Here is a 22,722-nt window from a genome sequence, read left to right on the forward strand (position 1 = left end):
TATTGGCGTTCAAAACATGTACGGTGAACTTACTTTGAAATAAATAATAACTTTGACGCCGACTGACTCTTTATGATATTGAATTTTGTTTTTCTAACACTCTGGTTCTAGGAATACACTCAGGAATAGATCGATGACATTATAGAATGAGGTTACACTTTCAAGGCAACCTTTTCCAGCATTGTTATGCCCAAAGCAACCCACATCTAGCCTTCAGGTATTTCACCATATTTCTTTATTCTTTTTTATGCGAAATGTATATATATAATAAGTTGTGATATACGAGATATTGTAGTATCACCCAGAGGCCATACAGCAATAGTTTGACTCCTACAGTGTGACAATTGCAATTACCTCTGTAGGTCGATTTCGTAAAACCTGCATCAATCATTATTACAATCTCAATTGTTCTGATTGGCTGAATTTGTGCGATTCTTGACCAATCAGAGGTGATTGCAATGGTGACATTGTACCTGTCATTCTATCGCAATCGAGCTGCAGTTAGGCTGATACTGTCACTATTGGCTAAAATGTCTGGTTGTAGCAAGAGCACCATAAATTATGCCAATCACAGCAGTTAAGATTGTAATAATGATTGATGCAGCTTTTTCTTAATCAACCACCTGTTGAAATGCAAATAGGTAGATCTTGACCATTCACACCTTTGTAGTGATTAATGCCAGAGTGAATAGAGTGAGGGAACACTTCAAATTCAAATCGGACAATATTTCAAATATTAGGCTATGAGTGACATGAAATCAAAGAAAAATAGGCTACCTAGCATCAAATGTTCTTACATTGAGCGAGTGCCTCTATGTGACATCGTAGCCGCGATTTTTTGGTACAAGTGAAGTAAGCAGGAGCTATCTATAATAGTATATTATCAAAAATTTCACTCAGAAAATATTTAGACGTGCCTGAATGGCTCCACTCATACATTTTGTACTGGACCCTACCGATATGCCATAGACTGTCAGAATGTTGCCAGATCGGACATGCCCTTATGATTTTTGCAATGTGCTATGGTATGGTTAGTTGGCTGGAAAAGAGTAGGTGTTGTAATGTTAGTAAGTGTTAACCATGACAACAAACCAGTAAATCACATCATATTCTTTATTTTACAACATTATTGAGAAAAATATGTAGGTACATAAACATACATATCTCTTTATAGCTTACGAACTTGATGATAAGAGTTGTTGGCCTGATATATTTTGTTCTTCAGTAATAGCTATGTAGAAGATTGTGACATACATTGCAAATTGAATGGACTGGGTATTTTATTTCATTACAAAGAGTTTTCGTAAAAAAAATAACAATATAAACCCAAACAAACCTCAGCAATTTCTACATTTTATGGATTTAAATTAATTTTTCATTAAATAGAAGTTTGCAATAAAGAGTTTACACTGTATTATATGTATACTAATATTATAGAGAGAAAAGGTTTGTTTGTAATCGATTAAATCTGAAACTGCAGAACTGATTTTAACATTTCTTTCACCAGTAGAAAGCTACTTTTCAAGAAGTAACATAGCCTATGCATTATGAATATAGTACAATTTGGTGTGATTGCAGTCAAGCGTATGCCTATATTACAGTTTAAAAAAATGCACTGAATTTTTTTATTTTTTACTTGATATTGCCCTTGATGATAATATGCTTGATAAAAGGCAATGATGAGGTCTAGGTTGGAGTGCGCTTACCTAGAAGATGCCTATTCACTCTTGCTGTGAAAGATTTGACCTCCCCTTTTTTGGAAGTAGAAGAAAAATAAGTAAACTGGCTGATTTCAGCCACCCTAAATATGTTAGGGTCAAGTTTTTTATTTATTTTCTCGTTGTCATCAGGTGGAGTAACATTTCATTGTGATGCCGGTGGATGCTGACCTCTACTGCGCAGACGTGGTGCCGCCTGGTTGTGAGCTGAAGGGCCTTCGCACTTGGAAAGACGTTTGCCTAGTACGAAATTCGCTTTTCCAACATCAGGTTTGTAATTTTTTTTATATTCATAAATCGTTAAAGATTTGTTTCAGAAAAAAATAGTGTACCTCCTATAGTATAAAGTTAAAACCGTATCAGTGTATGCCCAACTATTTTCGAGCATCCAATGTCACTGGCCCACTACTGAGAACAGGTCTCTTTTCAAAATGACAAGAGTTTAGTGCAGATGCATGCTGGCCAAGTGTGGATTGGCAGACTTCACATACCTTTGAGAACATTGTGGGAAACTCTCAGGCACGATCTTCCTTACGATGTTTTCTTTCACCGTTAATGGAAGTGATATTTAATGTCTTAAAACTCACATATCGAGCTGCGTGCCTGAAATCGAACTCCCTACCCGCTGAATAGGAGGCCGACGCTATAACCACTAGGCTATCACCGCTGATAGATAAGAGTGGTTCACTTGAATTCAACGTGTGATTATTATTGTGTGTGAAATTTAGTATTGGTACACACTATAATATTATCACGTCATATGTATCGATATTTTTGACATCGAAAATTTATGCGGCTAACGATAAGGGACTATTTTTGCCCCATTGTGGGGACAGCCGGTTTTATCTGAGGCTGAAACAACCACCGCTTGACGACAACGGCATGGCAGGATCTCATATTTTGAGGTCTCTTCTTAAGCGCTTTTCCATATAAACGTATTACGCCTATTATTCTATTATTTGTTCTAAGCCAGATATCGATTTATATCCATTATCTGTCTCAAACAGTAAATAATATAGTGAAATTATTTTCATTTAGAAAGTTATGATCCTTGAAACGTCTGGTCTATATAATTAAGCCAAATGAGGCGTAATTAAAAAAACACTTAATGCGTAAATAAATCACGTAAGAAACTACAAAATTGCAAAACGATTTATAGGCTTGAGACAAACTTTATACAGGTAGGTACTTAATAATAATTTCAAATGCCCTTTAGTTTGTTACTTAATTATATTATAATACATTATATTATAATATAGTTACTAACATAGGTTAAGATGGTTACTAACATAATATTGTGGGCCTTTGTTGTCTGACAAAATCAAGATTATTTATCTAATTTGCAAAAAACAAACGTAATACCGAAAGTTAATTCGTGTTGTTCGCACGACACGCATCTCGCTCTTGACTAGTATGTCCTGCTCGTAAATGTTGATTGCAATAGCATGCTCTCACGCTTGACATGGAGCGTCCCTGGAGAGCTATCTTAATGTAGGTCCTGGACACACGTACTACGATTTGTAGGAACTGTCTAAAGCAGTATGACTCCAGCGTGCGACGATGATAGTAGGAGCGCCACTCCTCGCACTTTTACAGTGTCGCGTCTCCTTCATATAACTACTAGTACTTCTACTATGTAGACTTGGCTTTATTAAAGTTAATTAATTGTATGACCTATGTTCAGTATTGACTTTGAATTTACAACGAATTACGACATATTGTGTGCGCTTAGCAAACGTTGCTTGAAGATAACTAACTCATCACCTTGGCAAAAACGTTGTTTGAAGAATACAATTACGTCGCAATAGTAGATTCTGTTTCAAAGATTTCTATGACATCATGACCTACGTTCCTTTGTAGATTTTCTCTTTTGCAATCTTCTTCCGTGCCTGATTATGGCTTATTATTCTAACTCCATATTTGATAGGCTACTACTACTATTTTTACCCGAAGCGAGTACATACTTATCCTTTACTTGGGCGTTTTCGTAAATACACCTGCTAGTTTGTGCAAAAGTATAGCCCGTACAAAATGACTCCTTCCGCGCCATTTTAACTCTATGGGTCAACTGTCATGTCTAAAGTACGGTTTACCTTTAAAATAAGAACTTAGATCGTATTTTGACATGAAATTTGACACAAAAAGTTAAAACGGCGCGTGAGGAGTTACGCGTTATAAAATACTAGATAATGCCCGCGACTTCGTCCGCGTGGATTTAGGTTTTTTAAAATCCCATGGAAACTCTTTAATTTTCCGGGATAAAAAGTAGCCTATTTCCTTCCCCGGGATATAAGCTAAGTCTGTACCAAATTTCATCCAAATCGGTTGAACGGTTGGGCCGTGAAAAGCTAGCAGACAGACAGACAGACACACTTTCGCATTTATAATATTAGTATGGATTATCTAAAATCCATTATTTTGTGTTCGTAACTGATTTCATTCATCCAGATTTGTCTGAACAATAATATTATAATATCCAAACTACAAATTTTTTCGTAAACGTTACAATTTGTTAAATTCCTAAACATTTTTGGCAGCGCGATCCATCTTTGTGAAGCCCAGACTTGGGACCACGTGTTGCGATTCCAATGACCTGTAATTCTACGTCTTTGTGGCACTGTGAAACAAATTAACAGTTCATCATATTTTGTTTTGTGAGCGCCGAAGGGCTGGTGATTATGCGTGTAAGTCGTATTGAGGGTTTGTTCGGCTCTTGTATCGACGCGATCGTCTGTGTAACTGTCGAGGTCAGCGCCCTTGCCTAGGACTAATTTGACTGTGAAACAAATAGTTATTAACAGTTCTCATAACTCCTGGTCATATTTTGTTTACATTTCCCCGAATGTAAACAAAGCGTGCGCGCCGAAGGGTTGGTGATTATGCGTGTAAGTCGTATTGAGGGTTTGTTCGGCTCTTGTAGCGCGATCGTCTGCGGCAGGCGTGTAACTGTCGAGGTCAGCGCCCTTGCCCAGGACTAATTTGGGGGAGATCGACGACTCGCGCCGCCGCTGCTTTGTCTGCGTCCATCGCTCCCGCACCAATCTCATTCTCGTCTGCACCTGTTAAATCATAGAAAAGTGCACATGATTCATCGGTGCTATGCACTTCATACTGTCTTTTTTGCTTGTAGCTACCAGCTATCCTAAGCCCCTATTTAACATTTATGACTTGTACAAAGTATATGCCAATATTTTCAACTTCCTTCCCATGAATAAATTGAAAATTACATATCATTTTCCTTATTATAGTATGCTTGATTGAGGAAATATACTATTCCAGTATGTTAGTAAATTATTATGAACGTGATAAGCCATAGTTTCCTGACATCATTTCGGGAAAGGCATGAGTCACGCGCAGTCATTTGCTTATGAGTCATCCATCAGTTAATTGTAAATATTTTAACGAAGTTCATTTGAATTGATCTCCTTTCTTGTGTCCTCATGAGCGTGGACTGTTAGCTCGCTAGTGTGGTGGTGCTACGAGCCGTGTATCGGGCATGTGTTTATCAGTGGCAACTGGCAGGCTTGTTTGTAGCGGTGAGTGCGTGCGCGTGTGAGCAGAGTGACGCGAATAAATGGCTGGCTAGCGGCTTGGCGGTGGGCAGCGTGAGTCGTGACCGCGCTGTTGCTTGGCTAGCTCTCTCAGTTGGTGTAATTGCGCCGCGCGCGTCGGAGCTCTATCACGAGGCCGATCCTCGCCTCTAGTGGTTCAATATCGTTTTAATATCAGGTGCGGGTAATGCATGTTATCTACTCCGATAATAGTGCAAATGATTGCGCCGTTCTTCCAGTGAAACGTGTTACTTTTAAGTTTTTGTGATCGTGGAGCGCTCGCGAGCGTATCACCGACGTGGCCATGGGATTGTGTTCACATTCGAAGGTAATGGGTTTGTGGTTTTGCATGCATATGTTCTCGTGTCAGTTGCGAAGTGTCGACTGGAGTCTGCGCCCGCCAGCTAGACGAGGCTGTTTGAAGGCCGCCGCCCCGACCTTGATGGCAGAAGGTCAATGTCCTTGCTTGTTTAGAACTTTCGTGCAATTTGCAATTGTCACGTTTCTAAACAAACATCGGTTGCCTTTTATAGGGTTCTCTGATAGTTTTCTAAGAATTCCAATTAATTTTATCTCATTTAATACATCATTCTGACACTTAACCTTGTGTTCTCCGCGTAAATATCTACGCAACATTGCAGTACCTACTTAAGTGATGATTTCCTGTGATACGGAACTCATACTAAAGACGTTTATTAGACATGATTCTCATATCTTATCTGGCTATGTGTGAAGTATAGTGGTAATTCTGTAATGGACGGTGAATAACTTTAAACAAGTTTTTTTAAATTTACTGAGAATCTACAAATAACAAATTAAAAACAAGCCTGAGTCATTGACTACGTCATTGATAGCGAAAAATAATTTTATTAAACCTAGATTGCTTTCGGAAATATCTATTACTAAGCAATCCATCTACAAGAGAACGACATCGTTGATTCGTTGTGCATGAAACAATCCCAATTTCTAATACGATACATCTGAACAATAGGCAATTTTACTTCATTCAGATGGACATTGGACCATGTTTTTATGACAGCATTGATGTATAAATTATTTTATTTTGCACGAGTTTACGGATATGTGGTGTACGGGTTTTTCAAATCGTGTTTTGAACTATCATCTTCTAGATCTCTTTATAACCTTCATTCACTATGTAATCATTATGTAATAACTGATCTCTTAGGATTTTGTGTTTCGATGTGGACGAGTCTAGACTCTAGAGGCAATGCAATAGTTATGGAATATGTTTACGATAATGAAGTCTATCAACGTTAGGTTGGTACCGTCTAATGTGATCATTAGCCGTGTCCGTGTCTCGAACAATGAGCACCACGTCTTATATCTTAATCAGCGCCGCTGAAAGAGAGAGCGATATATGAAACGGCAGATTCAGTCACAGCTGCGTGCGTGTGCGCGCAATCAGCTGACGCTGCGGCGGCCATCTTGGCGAGCGTGCTCCATTGTCGGAGCGTCATTGTGCATGTTTGTGACGCAGTGTTCCTTCGCCTGCTATGTCATTGTCCTTTCCGCCCTGCTGATGTGCTTTGTTACCATTGCGCAAACCTGTTGCTGCCCAGCGCTGGGACGTGCGGATTCACTTCCACGTTGCGACGCCACGCGGAAGGGAGACCCTGGCTTGTCTATTTTAGGTGTGTAACGTTTCCGCTTTGAGACATAGTCATGGACTTATAGTGCTTAATAGTCATGTTGTTATATGCGCTGGCGCGAGTGCTAATTTACGAGGTTTTCGTACCTCTATAGTATTCTTTTTTTATAGAATTCATGCCAAGAAATAATTTTATTGACCTCGTTTCACGTTGTGGTATTTCCGTGTATTTGTGTATTTTGTTTTTGTTTGTAAAGTTCGCAAATTTTTGTTCAATCTTGGTTTCTCCTTGAATGTTTAATTACCAAGCAATTCTCGATTCGTTGCTACGTAAATACCTATGTACGTATCTGAGGTTGGTAATTACCGAGGATTTATATGAAATCTTAGATTGTTTATTGCCATTGGCTTATCAATTTTACGTTTAAAGTAATTTAAGTATTGTGTAAGTTTAAGTATTGGAGTTTAAAGTTTTAATAAAATGTATTAGGTATTTTAAATGCTTTTTGAAAATCACATATACGTTTTCTTTGTAATTCTTTGTTCCTTAAAAAACCTTCAAACGTCTTTCTGTGTACTATAATCCAATGGGCTTCGGTTTTTGGGCTTATGAGCTATGACCACACTTATTAAATTATTCATTAGTCACAGACGCAGCAAGGCTAGTTGTCTTACATGAAATAGTTAAATCTTGATTTTGACTTTATTTCTAGAATGGTACCTACTTATACAGAAATAGTCTTCGCAGTGGGAAATATCACTGCATCCTTTAACACGAATGTCTCGAGTCTCGAACTCTGTGAGGGATTTCTCTGGTCTGCTCGATTTTTTCCCACTTACCGTTATTGTTACCGTTTGCTCGAGTGGTCAGACCTGTATTTTGTCTCGGTCGCTTTAAATTTGATCAATTGAGAGAACGATAAGTCATGAGTGCTGGTATGACCTAAATGTAACTCGTGCGAGGAACTAAGTACGCATGGTATAGGTAGGTAGAAGTTATTCTTAAAGTACAGTAAAGTAAAGGGATGCGAGACACAGTTGAAGGCCAGAGTTGTCCCGTTTTATAGTGGTATGTCTCAGGTTCCGTAGTTCAATCGTTCTGATCTGAAAGAAGTTGGGAAAAAAAATAACTTTTGAGCAAAAAAAAAGAAAAGTAATAAAATCTCCTTATCTCGATTACATAAAATTGTAAATACCTAATATCTTTAACCTAATTAAACTAGGAATTACGATATTGTGGTAGAAATGAAAGAAGTACCTTATTAGACCGCGAACGATTAGCTCAGTTTGCTTACTTTGTTATAATCCGCAAGAAACACACTCTAGTATAGGTAGTTTCGCACGAGGCGTGCACTGTGCGCCGCCCTTCCTCCCACTGTATGATGCACGCGAAAGAAAAACAAACGTGCATATTATATTTACTACTATCAGAGCACACAGTTATAGTACAACTACAGTAGGTAGGTAGGTATCTTCAGTATTTGCACCTTATAAGGGCGCAAATCATACTATTATAGTGAATCCTTGGTAAACAACTATTAGAACAAAGTCAGAAATTATCCTGTATTTTTGTACAATGCACAATGGTCTACTGTAGTATAGTACTGACTACTGACGCGTTGATCTATAGTATGCGACAGGTCGAGATGGCAATCGGGGAGGGCCGCGCTAACCCGGTGCGGGCGAGTACGAGTGACGTGCGGATATGCGGGGCCTCCCCCCGCCTTATACCCCGATTGCCATCTCAACCAGTCGCGGACTATACGTAGTTTCTTAGTTAGGTATGCTGTGTCAGTGTATACCTAATGTATAAATAAATAAATAAATAAAAATCTTTTTTATTCGTATAAACTTTTACAAGTACCTACTTACGAATAGTCGGATGCATCTACCACTACCACTGTGTATATCAGCGCGTTTCCTCAGGAACAATTACATTTTATCTACTAACAAAGAAAATACATTATTCTTCGTATACGAAATCTCAATATATTTCTTTACAATGATCCGTTGAAATACCATAATATTGATGCTTGCAGTTTCTTAGTTCGGTAGGTTTGTATCAACGGACTTTACCATTAAACAAGTTTATACCTATACGTAGAATCGACGTGATTCTTCGTATGCGCCATTATCGAAGAACCTAATTTTTCTATTGATATAAAATTGTTATCACCTATTCAGAAATGGAACGTAAATAGAACTGTTACAAACAGTTTTGAATTGATATCAACTTAACTGCAAAGTAGCCTTACCATTTCTAGAGTTCCGTATCTCCAGGCGAAAAAACCGGTCAAGTGCGAGTCAGACTCGCGCACCGAGGGTTGCGTACTACAGTCATATTTTTTCGACATTTTGCACGATAAATCAAAAACTATTATGCATAAAAAATAAATAAAAATCTGTTTTAGAATGTACAGACAGGTAAAGCCATTTATATGATACCCCACTTTTTATTGTTATCTTACTTTGAAAATTGAAAATAATGTTCATGAACACATTTTAATTTTTTTTGTGATGTAACCATATGATAACACAAGTGAAGGGAAAAATTCGAAAACGAATTAGTGGTTACACAAAAAAAAGTATTATTTCTTGTACAAGGTACGGAACCCTTCGTGTGCTTGTCCGACTCCCATTTGATTGGTTTTTTCTATTTATTTATTTAGACTAACAACGGCCATACAAAGTATGACTAGGTACTACCATTCGATTAATCGGTAGTGGACAAAGAAACAAAGAAAACGTTAGAATTTGCGTGCTTGATCTAATGATAAGCAAACAGGTGATATCATGCGGGCAAAGTGGAAGGCAGATGATAGTTACTTAAGGAGTATTGTAAAACCGTTTGACTTACAATTTACAAGTTACAACACATGTCTTCGCAGGGGGGCAGACAGTCGGTGTTCGTTTTTTCTGCATCGGTGTGTGGTGTGTTTTTGTAATGGTTGCTTACAACAAAAACTTGGAAACCCTTTTATTATATTTTAGATTAAGGTAAAGGGTAACGTATACTTAATCAATTCTAAGGTACGAATATTTTCATCACTCATGATACGTCGTTTTTCGGCAGAGGTTTTAACTTTGGTTTTGATTTTTGAAATTGTTGAGTTACAAAAATATAGTCCGACTGACTAGTCTTGATTTAGACGTTGATTTTAACATTTTATTACATACAGTACGCGGCAGAAAGTAATGTACATTTAGAAGGAGATAGCAGATTTGTAGAGTGTTGTCCCAGTCATTGACACCGACAAAACGTCATAATACAGGTATGAGTGACAGAGACAACGCTTTACAAAGCCGAAATGTCATTCTAAGGACCGATGTACATTACTTTCTGTCGCGTACTGTAATCATGCTTTAGTTTAGAGAAAACTAGCGACCCGCCCCGGCTTCGCATGGGTGCAATGTAGATACTAATGTGGTGTCAGTGTGGAATGATTAATAAATAAACCATACTTCCATACTAATATTATAAATGCGACCACCGCCCGCACCGCCTCCGTCTCATTTCGTTGCGCGTTAGTTTTAATTTTACGATATTTCATGTTATTTTATTTTTTGGATATCTCCTGAGACAATATTCCAAATTAAATGATGTAAAGGGCAATTTTGGTCTTATTTGAATATTTCAGATGATCAACTATTTTATTTTGATAAAAATTAATAGTATGCCAGTAAAACACCTTCGAAAGTAAGACTTCGTTTCAGATCACTTTTGAAAATCATAAAATCGATTATTGTGAGCCAACCTTGTAACTTTGACCATTTAGGCAGCGCACGCCTCGGAAACTCTCAAATGAGAGATTTTTTCCGACCTAATTCACATTATTTCAATTTCCCTAGGGATCTCTAATTTTTTGAGGATTAAACTGTACCTATAAACCTTTCCCTTGAATCACTCTATCTATTGGTGAAAACCGCATTAAAATCCGTTGCGTAGTTTATAAGATCTACGCGTTCATACATACATACATACATACATACAGACAGCGGGAAGCGACTTTATTTTATACTATGTAGAGATATCTGATCTAGTCTAAACTGACCAGACAAAAACCAAGCTTTAACCAACCAAAATACTCTTTAGCAGGGACCCTTAATTCAACTGCAAGTCGCATTTAAACCAAAGAATTTTCGAAATCTTTGATAATCTTGTCGACCATTAACTTTAAAGTTTCCTGTACTTGAACTTATGCCATGAATCATCATCAGCATAAACAATGTTATTCTATCAAGGTTATATTTCGTGTTGAAGACGTCATAGACAGAATTGTATGTTGGATAACAAGACACATTCAGAAAAGTCGAAACATTCCATCCCTTAATCAGATTACGCACCGTCTTCAAAATACATAGTTAGCAAATTACAGAGGACTTTAGTGTTAGCGCAAAGCAAAGCGGGTCGAGCTCGAATTGCGTAGCGAGCACTGCAAGTGGGTCAGCGGGGCGCGCACACCGACGTACGCTCGCGAGTGTAACACACACTCACACATACAGCTACTTACATCCCAGTTAAACTAGCAGATAGGTCGACTCCTAGAACACTCATCTTGGGGTTTAACACGTCCTGTTTTACAAGAAGTAACTAATTCCAACTTGAAACTAACCACAACGTGGAATCATGAAGGTTGCCCTCTTCACCCTATCTTTAGGAATTGAACAAGATATAAGTCTATTCCTAGAATACTACTCGTATATCAGGTTTTATTAAACCCTGTTTTATCAGAAACTAGCGAAACTACAAAACTGCAAAAGTAAACTCATCGAGCCTGACTCGCATTTGGCCGGTTTTTGTTTGGATCATAGTGGCTTTTTGAGATAACAAGTAATAAAGTTGTAGAAAATCAAAGTCAAAGTATAAAGTCAATTTTTTTTATATTTTCCTCGGAATAGTATTAGAAATCACGTCATGCTTTGCCAGACACTTATGGTATGGATGTGGATGAGTCAGTATTTTCGTAATCGACTAGCAGATGAAACTTTCATCAAAAGTTCTTGTCTAATTCAGCGAAAGAGGTGTCCTCTAACATTCTTCGAGAAAAACAAATAGGCATTTCACAAGGGAGGAGGGAGTTCTGTGAAGTCTCGAAGCTTCCCAACATCAACCAAGGGTGGCTTAGTAAGGGGGTTTAGTAGATAGTAATCCCATGTAACCCGATCTTTCCTGAGGTAGATAATATTCCTCTGTAGGTTAACTTTATTGTCTTAACCTACATGTATCATGGTTAGGGCCTTCGGCTTCAAAATATATCATTAATAACTGATGCCAGCGACTTCGGCCGCGTGGATTTAGGTTTTTATAAATCCCGTAGGCACTCATTGATTTTCTGGGATAAAAAGTAGCCTAAGTCCCTCTTCAGGTCTACTAACTAACTATACCCATGCAAAAACAACGTCAGTCCGTTGCTCCGTTATTAAAGGACAAACCAACAAACAAACCTATTTTCACATTTTATAATATTAACTAGTGATAGTGGTGCCATATTTCCTTTTAGCACATTTTTATTATTAAGCTAAATACCTTTGTCTTTATCCAAATCATTACAAAATGATTCATGCTCTGATAATGATGTATCTAATCTTCGCAATCATATCACGTTTTTTGCAATTTGCTAAGAGCTTTAAATTAAATAGTCAATTAGACTTCGGTGAACTCTTACTTAATCGTAACTATGTATCAATAATAATTATGCAAAAATGTAATCTTGGAGGTCCATTTTATTTTTGCTGATTGGTTTATTATTTTGATTAGACCAGCCATACACGGACAGCTTGAGGCAGGATGGACTGCTTCAAGCTGCGACTGCGTATTGAACTACAGACTTCTACGTACGTACATACACGAACCGCTCAAGCAGTTGCAACTGCTTCGGGCGGTTGGGCGGTCAAGCAGTCGCCAGGCATACACTGACTGCTCGAGCTGTCGACCGCTCTCGCGCAGTTACCTCCGCCCGCGCTCCTCATTCCACGTCGCGCACGCTTCCCGCCCGCATTGAAATTGCTTGAAGCTTGAAGCTGTTGACTCTGACTGCAAGAGCGGTCCGTGTATGTTGATCACTGGCTAACCGCTCGAGCAGTCCGTGTATGGCCGGCCTTAGACACTCCATCGCCATGATCGTTGAGGTATCTTCATTGACCCATCGCCGGCTGACGTGCACGGGTCTCCTCTCAGAATGAGAAGGATTTGGCGATAGGCTACCACGCTCGCGCTGGCCAAGTGCGGATTGGCAGGCTTCGCACACATAATTTGAGAACATTATGGAGAACTCTCACACGATGTTTTCCTTCACCGTTAAAGCAAGTGATATTTAATAGTTTAAGTGCCGATTTCACCAACCTCGAATGAGGTTTAACCGATGATTAAATTGGGCGTAATGACAGTTTTTGTATTGAAAATCTGCCAAATATCCAAAATTACGCTCAGATAAGACTTATTTACACTAGATGATGCCTGCGACTTCGCGTGGATTTAGGTTTTTAAAAATCCCGCGGGAACATTTGATTTTCCGGCATAAAATGTCCTTCCCCGGGATGCAAGCTATATCTTTTATATAGCTATTATATTAAAGTATGGATTAGTGAAATCGACCCTTAACCGTACAATTTTGAAAAGTTAGTGTCCGGGATGAACACCGGAACACCGGATAGGAGGCTGACATCGAAAGCACTACCACTAGGATCTAACCGCTTCAGTGGCGTTCGTAGTTCGCTTCCGCTTCGTAGTTGAGTACGCACACAATATAATTATCGTGTGTTGCATACCGCGAACCTACAGCGGAGATACTTCGATGGTTGTATTGCTAGGTATAAGTTCCGCAAATTGCTAATGCGCGTGGCCGCCATTTTAGTGACGTCAGCACTAGACTGAAGTTTGGAGCTGATGGTATATTTTTACTTAAATATACGTCAAATGACGTCATTTCGATGTAAATGAGACATGGTTCCAGCGCAATAGCAATTTGCGGGACTTATACGTAGGTATATCGTGCAATATCAGAGCCAGAAGTTCAGATAAACAGAGATAAATGCCGATAGTTAACTACACATGTAGTTTAACTCTGAGAACGGATTGATTGTTGTTATCGCTAATCGGGTTTGCCTTGACATGTTTATTTCGCACGGATTTTATTAAATTAAATCTAATATACATATTAACACATAGTTAATTAAGCCTGCTTAAAACGTCAGGGAGGGCTTTCGTAATTATTTATTACTAGTTGATGCCCGCGAGTTCGTCCGCTTGGTTTTTAAAATCCTTTGTTTTTCCGGGTTAAAAGTAATCTATGTAGCTCTTTATCACGTGAATTTTTTGCTCCATTGCGGCAAGATTGAAAGGCAAACCAACATACTTTCGCATTTTCATAATATTGGTAAATAGAAACCCCCTCAGTTTGGACCATGACTCTGCTCAGACATCAGCTAGCGGACGTTGTAGGATAAGGCGCAACATTTTTTCAGCTGCTTAGAAGGTGCCTATTCACTGTCAAGACTTTTCAAGATGCCTATTCACTAAGATCCCAATATTGCATATACATAGTATTGTATATACTTAGGTGGGAAAAAAGGAAGGAAGGCCACCTCAATATTCTAACAGTCCGTATTCGAAACTTGGAAGCGAATCGCTTTTTTCGAATATTTTAGGGGTGCAGGCTGAGAATCTACGATTCCTCGCGGTCCGATAGTAAAATGGCGGATCTAGGACTACCTAAACCTAACCTAAATTTAAATTTAAATTATTTTCGTGCCTTTTCTGGTGTTTTTGATTACGAACTTCTTGTTTAGCGAGACACGTCTTGCGTAGAGGATCCATTTGCTTTCTAGTCACATTCATATAATGCCTATGTTATGTTCGCTGGACTCAGTACATGGTCTGCAATATTCATTTGGCTAAGTAACTCGTAACCTTCGTGGAATGGAATATAATGGCTGGCAGTTGAATATGTTAGGTACTTATAGTTCTATACATAGGTATTTAAGTTTAGATGAGAATCTCAGTTTTACTAAACGATTTTTTTTGTCAACTTCGTTCGTCATCAAGTTGGATAATTAGCTTTTTGTCAGCTTTCTTATTATATTGTTTCTATTTTGGGCAGCTTGTTTTATCACTGTTCAAAGATTTGATCTTTTTTGGGTGGTAACTGGTGACCTGATGGTCTCTCGCCAGAAAAAGTCACTTTTTCGTATTATCCTAGAAGCCGCCCAAGATCTGTTTCACTTTCTAATTTAAAATAGGACAGTTAAAATCTAAATCTATAAAAAGGAATGTTCTGACTTACTGATTGACTCATCAATGACCACCCCTAACCCATTGTACTAAGAAAGCTGAAATTTTGCACAGAGATTCTCTTTACGAAATGTAGACGAGGAATAAGACTGGATTTTTCGATATTCCTACGGGAGCGAAACCCCGAGCAGTTTCTACTCTTTAGTAGTGAGTACAATAATATTGTCGCTCAACATAGTTAAAAAATTGGCCGTTATCGATATACCTACAGTAAAAGATAGAGGTGCGATTGGTGCAACTGATAAATGGTAAAGCCCACGCAGAATGTAGCGAAGCGTTTCTTGGCTTACCATAATCATGCTGGTACCGTTGATACTAATGATAGCTTAGCCGGCCTTGGCCTGAATTGTAGAAAAAAGTTGACATACCACCATAGTGGTTACCCCTAGTCCTAGTTTAAATTCATAAACAAGTTGTCATACTAGTTTTCGATAAAACTTGTCAATAACATGTCAAATGTCAAGCTTGTCATTATTTTGTCTCTTTCTCTTGTGCTAGCAAATATACCCTATTCGCGGAATGAAGTTAATATAGCGCTCTCTCTGTTTGTCTCAATCATTTGTATGGATACGTAACAGAGAGAGCGCTATACTAACTTATCCGCGGATAAGGGTATAGTCAGGGTATAGTTGAAGAAAGAGCTTACAAACATTTTGACAAAAATTTTAAGGGCAAGTTTTGTGAAAAAAAATACTGCGCGTTTTGCACAAAAAAACTAATGAATAAAAACGTAATAAAATGGCAACAATGCATGAACTATAATAATAAAAATGTATACAATACATTATTACAATACATGGATTACACATAATTTAGACCTTGGTGTAAACATTTCAATGATTTGGCGCCCGATATTATTAATTCATAAGATGTCACGCCTGGTTTAGATAAGAGTTAAGACGCAATAAGAGCTTTTCAATTTACCACTTGATTAAATAGTGTTTCTGAGAGCCACTTTTCCCGTACAATACATTATTTCCAATGCAAGAAAATCATAAAAATATATCATTTTTTTTTAAAGAATATTAGCCATGTTAATTATGACCAATATTCCCCTTTCCCCTCCAACTAAGCGTAAAGCTTGTGCTAGGTAGGTACGACAGTAGTGCAAGGATGGGATTTGAACCTCCGACCTTTCGGAATTCAGTCCGCTCCTTAATCTTGGCTCGGCTCTAAAGTTCCAACGCTATCGTTCTTTTCGCTGATGTCGACGTTACAGTGAAGTTACCATTTGACGTAGAGAATCAGACCCAGCATATTTAGATGCTTCAGCAATCTTTAGATGATGACTCAAGACTCCGGATTGTACTAAAATTGATTGTTCAATTCATCATTTACAACAATCAGTACCCTTATTATAAATGCCAAAGTGTTTGTTTGTTGGTTTGTCCTTCAATCACGTCGCAACGATGCAACGGATTGACGTAATTGTTTGCATGGTTATGGATAAGGACCTGGAGAGTGACATAGGCTACTTCTTATCCCGGAAAATCAAAGAGTTCCCACAGGATTTTTAAAAAACCTAATTCCAAGTGGACGAAGTCGCGGGCATCAGCTGGTTATCCTCTCTTTACTGAGAACATCTTCCTACATTTCGCACACGGCCGTTCATCCCATTTCAAAGGATCATTTCTTGTTAAAGTTGAGCAATAAAAACAACGGTATTGTATCGAATTAGCATTAATATGGCTACAGCATTTGAATTGCTGACGTGAATAGCTTTATTTGTTTAGCTTGATAATGTTTAAAGAACACGATAATTGTTTCCACTTGCGTTTGCGGAAATTTATTTGATAAAACGCGATTCATATCGCGGCACAACTCATAAAAATCACGAATGAAAGTATGAAAGTAGCCAACTAGAGAGAAGCCTTTGTGCTAGACAAATTTTTAACACAGCCATATTCATGATCTTTTCTACATAGTATAAAACAAAGTCGTTTCCCGCCGTACCTACGCTTAGATCTTTTAACTACGCATCGGATTTTAATGCGGTTATCATCAAAAGATACAGTGATTTAAGGAAGATTTATTCGTATAGTTTAATATTGTGGCTAATTCCTTTGTACACAATCTCTAAACTAAAATATCACGTCTAGATCTATTGCTATCCCTTTCATAATGTTGCTTGCGGAAAAGGAAAGCACTAGATTTAGACCTGTTAATTTAGTTTAGTTTAGAGATTGTGTACTAGAGAATCGGCCCCATTGTTTTGTATTAATTTATTGAAATATTATGACGAAATCTAATTTTTTTATAGACTTAATGAAAAGTGAACATTTTACACCACACTTTTTAGACCAAAGCATAGATAAAAACTGAGACTGGTGTATGCGATTGTTCAAAATGTTGGAAAAAATCAAGCCGACTGAGACCTTTAATCGAAAATGCTGTCTTATTCTTTTGAAATATAACAAAATAACCACACTGACACCACATTAGGATCTACATTGCACCCGTGCGAAGCCGGGGTGGGTCGCTAGTTACTGAATATAACATGCGCAGATATCTACAGTGCATTAATTTTTCCTCATTGTAACATTTATTTGTAACGTGCGGAGTGATGCGCAAAATGAGAGAGATATACCTGCTGCGTTGCTTTGCTAAACATTTTGTAAACAATAATATAAACGTGTGGTAGCCGCACTTTCACGCCATTTATTTTTAAAATGTTGCGTAGACAATCCAAGAGGTCGTCGGAATGTGCTAGTCGCGTCACTTGATATGTGGACTTCGATCTGCGACTCTGGCGACTTCTACACGTGTTTGCGACTCGACGGGGTCTTGTCACAATTCACACATGCGCGATGTCGCATTCTGCGGGCCTACCATAAAACCTATCATCATAATCATTATCAGTCCATGTTGGATGGAAGTCCATGATAGACAAGGAACTTAAAGCTTAATTCGCTACATTCCGCCAAAACAAATCTATATGGTACCTAACACAAAGTGCAGCATGAAATATGTACCGTCAGCACGCCCACTACTACAGGAGCAGGAAAAGTAAGCATAACACCGCCAAAACAAATTGCAATTGTGCATTGTGACATCTGAGGATGCTCCGGTGGCGGAAAGAAACGTGCATTGAGTGAGTTCTAGACTCTAATGGAGATCGACTCATAACGTTTTTCAATAGCTACATTTTTCGGCTCATTTTGCCTCCTGGCACTTTTTTTTTATAAAATTCAGTTTGAATGAATCATAATGTTAGGATTCCTGAGCAGCGATTAATGATGATTAGGTTAGCAAATCGGTTACGAATTCTTGGTAATATATGGGGCGTATATTAACAAGAACCCTGAAAGATTTAGTGAAAAATGAGTGGTTTTTGCCTACGTCAATATTGCATCATATTAAGTTTTTATAGAAGGCACGTTCTGTATTTCGAGTTAACTCTGCCACTCGTGACTTCATACGAATAAAATATCGTATGAAAATCTCTATGGGTATTGCACGTTTCATAATAAACAACCAAGAATATGGATAAAAGTAGTTCAGTTTAAAAATACCTCCGCATTAGCCTCTATTCTAAGAAAATGGTACGTATCTTGGACTACCACTCAGACCGTAAAAGATTCCGCAACGTAACTGATAGCGCTGACCTGAGAGCACAGCGGGACTAACCGACTTCACGGTGTAAGTGGTTGCGTACCCCACGAGATACACTAGAGTCCGGTCGATGACTCTCGCAACTGATGAGACCGTACTGTACTCCGGCTATTATACTTTTTCTATTTAACGCTTGTGCGCTTATTAAGTCCTAGTAGGTCTTTAAGTCCATATTAAAATTACATTTCAATGTTAAAGATGCAAAATTAACGACCGTTCTTTCGACATTAAAGAAAACGTGTTAGATTATACAAGTCTTCTTGAATTGACATCAACGAGTGAAGTCATAGGTCACATATTGATATACCTGCCTACTGATTCGCTAACACTGAATGATAGCCACCGAGCTGACAGTTATTTTTAATCCATTGAAGGCTTTCTTTGAAAAAATATTTTGCTATCACTCGGTGAAGCAGCAATGTAGAACTAACCAATGTCAAATGAGCTCGGTGGTATATCATTCAGTGTTAGATGCTGAGTAAGCGAATCATCCCGCTGGAAGATGACAGTAGTTCTGAATTCGGGAATGCGTGACATCGACTTAACATCTATACAAAACGTTAAAAATAAACTGAATATTTGAAACTATCACACAGTTACCACAGCCATAGCTTAAACCGCCGGGGCTAGAAACTTGAGATTTTGAACGTGGGTTTTCTTTATAAGCAAAAATTCCATCCATGCGAAACCGGGGCGATTCAGCTAGTTAACGATAAATAAAATCGAGTTTGTAAACTAATATGTCAAATAGAAAATTGTATAAGAGCGGCCATACACAGGCAGCTAGTCACGACATATGAGTCATAAAAGATCGCTTTAAGCTTAGACTGCATAGCGAACTACAATCTTCCTTTCTTTGTCATATAATACGCGGCTGAGTTTGTTATGGGCTTCTACTCCGACCGGGCGCGTCTGGAATCCTTGTAGCCTTAGTTTTAAGTTGGCGGTTTAATTATATTATTTATATTATTATCATTGCCTACCTCACCTAAATTTTTCATAAGTATCATAATATTATCATTTTGAAATAAGTTATTGAAATTATTTGACGTTGACTTACGCGTCTGCTTGAGCAATTGATGACTCCTCGAGGTCGAGGGTTCCTTGTACGTTGTTCAGCGATCAACTGCTCAAGCTGCTCGTGTGTGGCCGCTCTAACAAAACCTAGTGTAGTGTAATAACCTCGCTAGTCGCTCTCTATACTCACCATCACTTTCATTAATATCACGCTAATTGGTGCACGCTACGTGATCTTGCTCCCAAATAGAATTTTTCTAAACGAATTTAGATATTACTCGTTCCATTTCAAATCTTATGAGTGGACGTTGTTTATGAACAAGAAATATCGTAGAAAGCGGCTCCGGGCGGATGAACTGTTTGACACTTGCTTTGTCGTTGATTCTATCCGTAAATTATGTGCATTGATAAGATTCAATATAGGAAGTAGGAGTTTAGAAGTCAATTAGATGTTTATAGTTTGTTTGTGAGGTTTAAAAAAGAGAAAGGTTTAATTTATTTTTTGTTATTTTTGTGGTAAACTGTTGACTATACGATATTTGATAGACTATCGACCGCCCGCGGCTTTACTCTTGGGAAGTTCGGGAAGTCTGGCCTTATGTTGTTATCTACATGTTGAAATGAATCTCTGTGCAAAATTTCAGCACTCTAGTTACATGGGCTTGGGGCATTGGGGTTGGATGTTTAGGAGTCAGTCAGTGAGTGAGTCAGAACTTTTCTTTTTATTGTATGGGAATATACGTTTCTCGATCTTACCTCTGTTACGGCAATTTTGATAGTGAAGATCCCTTTGTGTGCACATAATGCCAACAACAGAAGTCGCTGGACGGAGATCGTACGAGCAGCAGGGAAGAGTTCATAGCCACGACCACTCTGTTAAGAGTGAACGATTGAGAAGAAGATCCCTTTATTTCTTCATCAAGTAAAGTTCCATTTGGATACGCCTTTTTCGATACGCCTTTTTTGTTGTTTCATTGGCGTAGAAAACAAAGAACCACGGTTGATTATACCTACTCATAATTTCTATCAAATCTAATTTAAATATTACAAAAAAAGTCCTGACTCGCTGACTGACTCTTCATCCTTCCGTATATAATGTAGACAAACTAGGAATAAGGCCGGAATTTTCGGATATTACCACGGGAGCGAAGCGCGGGCGGTTGCTAGTCGAAGTAATAATAAACAAAACTTTTTTCTTCAATTTTGAGAGAGAGGACAAAGTGGTGACCGGGTGGTTAATCTAAGGTGGTGACGTTGGCCTTGCAGCTGCTTTACTCAAATGGGACTGGGCAGGTCATTTGATTTAGATAAGATGACAGTGACGAGGATGACCTTCTTTTCTACGTGTCTCTCTGAAGGTCTCAACTTTGAAAATGCTCTTTTTGTTCAGTTATAGTTTGTTTGTAGGTCAAAAGGAGTGGTTAAAGTGAAGCAATGCCTAGCAACTACGACAAGTTTATGGTTGGTTAGTTGAGCGAAGTTTGATCACAGTCGGAGGCGGCTGGGCGCAGGCGGGACCTTGAGGAGGGCGCGGGCCGCGATCGCGTTCTACTTTTGCCTTAGCTGTAGCTCTCTCTTGTTATGCAAACCTGCCGTTATGCATATTATGTTTTGCCTCCGCTGAATCGCGGTTTGCTCTTAGATACCACTTTCTATAATGCCTGCCCGCGCCTGCGACGTTCGAATGCGTCATGCTTACCTGATTTGCTGATAATCTGAAGAGGATGCAATAACAATGTTTTTGCGACGTTGATAAATTTATACGATTTATTTCCAACTAGCACCGGACTCTACTGATTCGCCCCGGGTGGGCTTACCCACTCGACTATGGACTTGTTTGCCCGCTTTTTAATAAGCGTTCTTCTTCTTCTTCCGCTATAGACTTGCCCTCTTACGTTGTTCTTGTTTTGGTTTATGACTTATTAGTACCGAACCAGCACAATGCACTTCGCCAATGTCACGTTACTACACTAGCGGCACGCTATGATGGCCGGTTTGACACATTACAATAGTGATGTGGAATGTCAATTTATTCTCGAACAAAAAACAATTAAGTTTTGTTTTTGTACCTGATTAAATAGGTTTAATAAAACAAAAATGTATATGTTTATTTAATTTATTTGAACGAACTGAATATTTGAACGAAAATGAATATACATACTTTATATGCACACAAGAAACATATGAATACAAAAGATACCGAAAAAGGTGCCACAAAAGGCCATAATTAATCAGATTCGTCCATACTACTATTTTCACTGTCGTCACTGCTATCATCACATACATTAATAATTATATGTTCGTTTTCTATAATATTATCTATTTTCACATCTCTTTCATAATCTTCCCTTATTAATTTAACAGTTCTATTCACAACCTTTTCCCAGTCTCCTTTAGTCACATGTTCACAAGCTTCTTCTAATAATTTTAGCATTTTTTTTGTGGTAAATGGGGGTTCTGTATTGTGTCTTGCAGCATATCCCTTAATTTGAGCCCACACCAACTCAATCGCATTATACTCACAATGGTAAGGCGGTAACCGTATAACTCTGTGCCCATGTTCTAATGCTATTTCGTCAATGACGTATCGGATCTTGGTTGGTTTGTTTTCTTTTAAAAGACGTACTAATTCCGCTTTTAACATATTCATGTTTGCATCTACGCCATTTTTACGAAGCCATGCGACGATATCAGCTTTCTTTTGGGATTGGGCAGGTGGCTTGTCAATTTGCATCGAGTGGTATGGGGCGTTGTCCATAATTATAATAGATGGTTCAGGGAGGCTACACAACATTGAGGTAAACCATTCAGTAAACTTTTCTCCATTCATGTCTTCATGATAGTCTCCAGTGGTTTTTGACGCAAAAGCCATGAGAGAACCTTCGACAAACCCGTTGATGGTTCCGGCGTGACAAATTATAAGTC

General features: G+C 38.4%; 1 protein-coding gene across 3 annotated transcripts in view; it reads left to right on the forward strand.

The window, feature by feature from the left end:
- Positions 1 to 1,850: 1,850 nt before the first annotated feature.
- drn (doctor no) overlaps positions 1,851 to 22,722 on the forward strand; it is a 37,454-nt gene continuing 16,582 nt past the window's right edge. For 2 of the 3 annotated variants that reach the window (XM_069501419.1, XM_069501421.1), the window contains exon 1: positions 1,851 to 1,988. The gene's annotated coding sequence lies outside the window, so the exon portion shown is untranslated. Of the gene's footprint in view, positions 1,989 to 5,277; positions 5,598 to 22,722 lie in introns of those variants that run through there. The other variant, XM_069501420.1, reaches the window with a different exon arrangement.

This window comes from Maniola hyperantus, chromosome 10 (genome assembly GCF_902806685.2).
Source record: "Maniola hyperantus chromosome 10, iAphHyp1.2, whole genome shotgun sequence".
Lineage (NCBI taxonomy): Eukaryota > Metazoa > Arthropoda > Insecta > Lepidoptera > Nymphalidae > Maniola > Maniola hyperantus.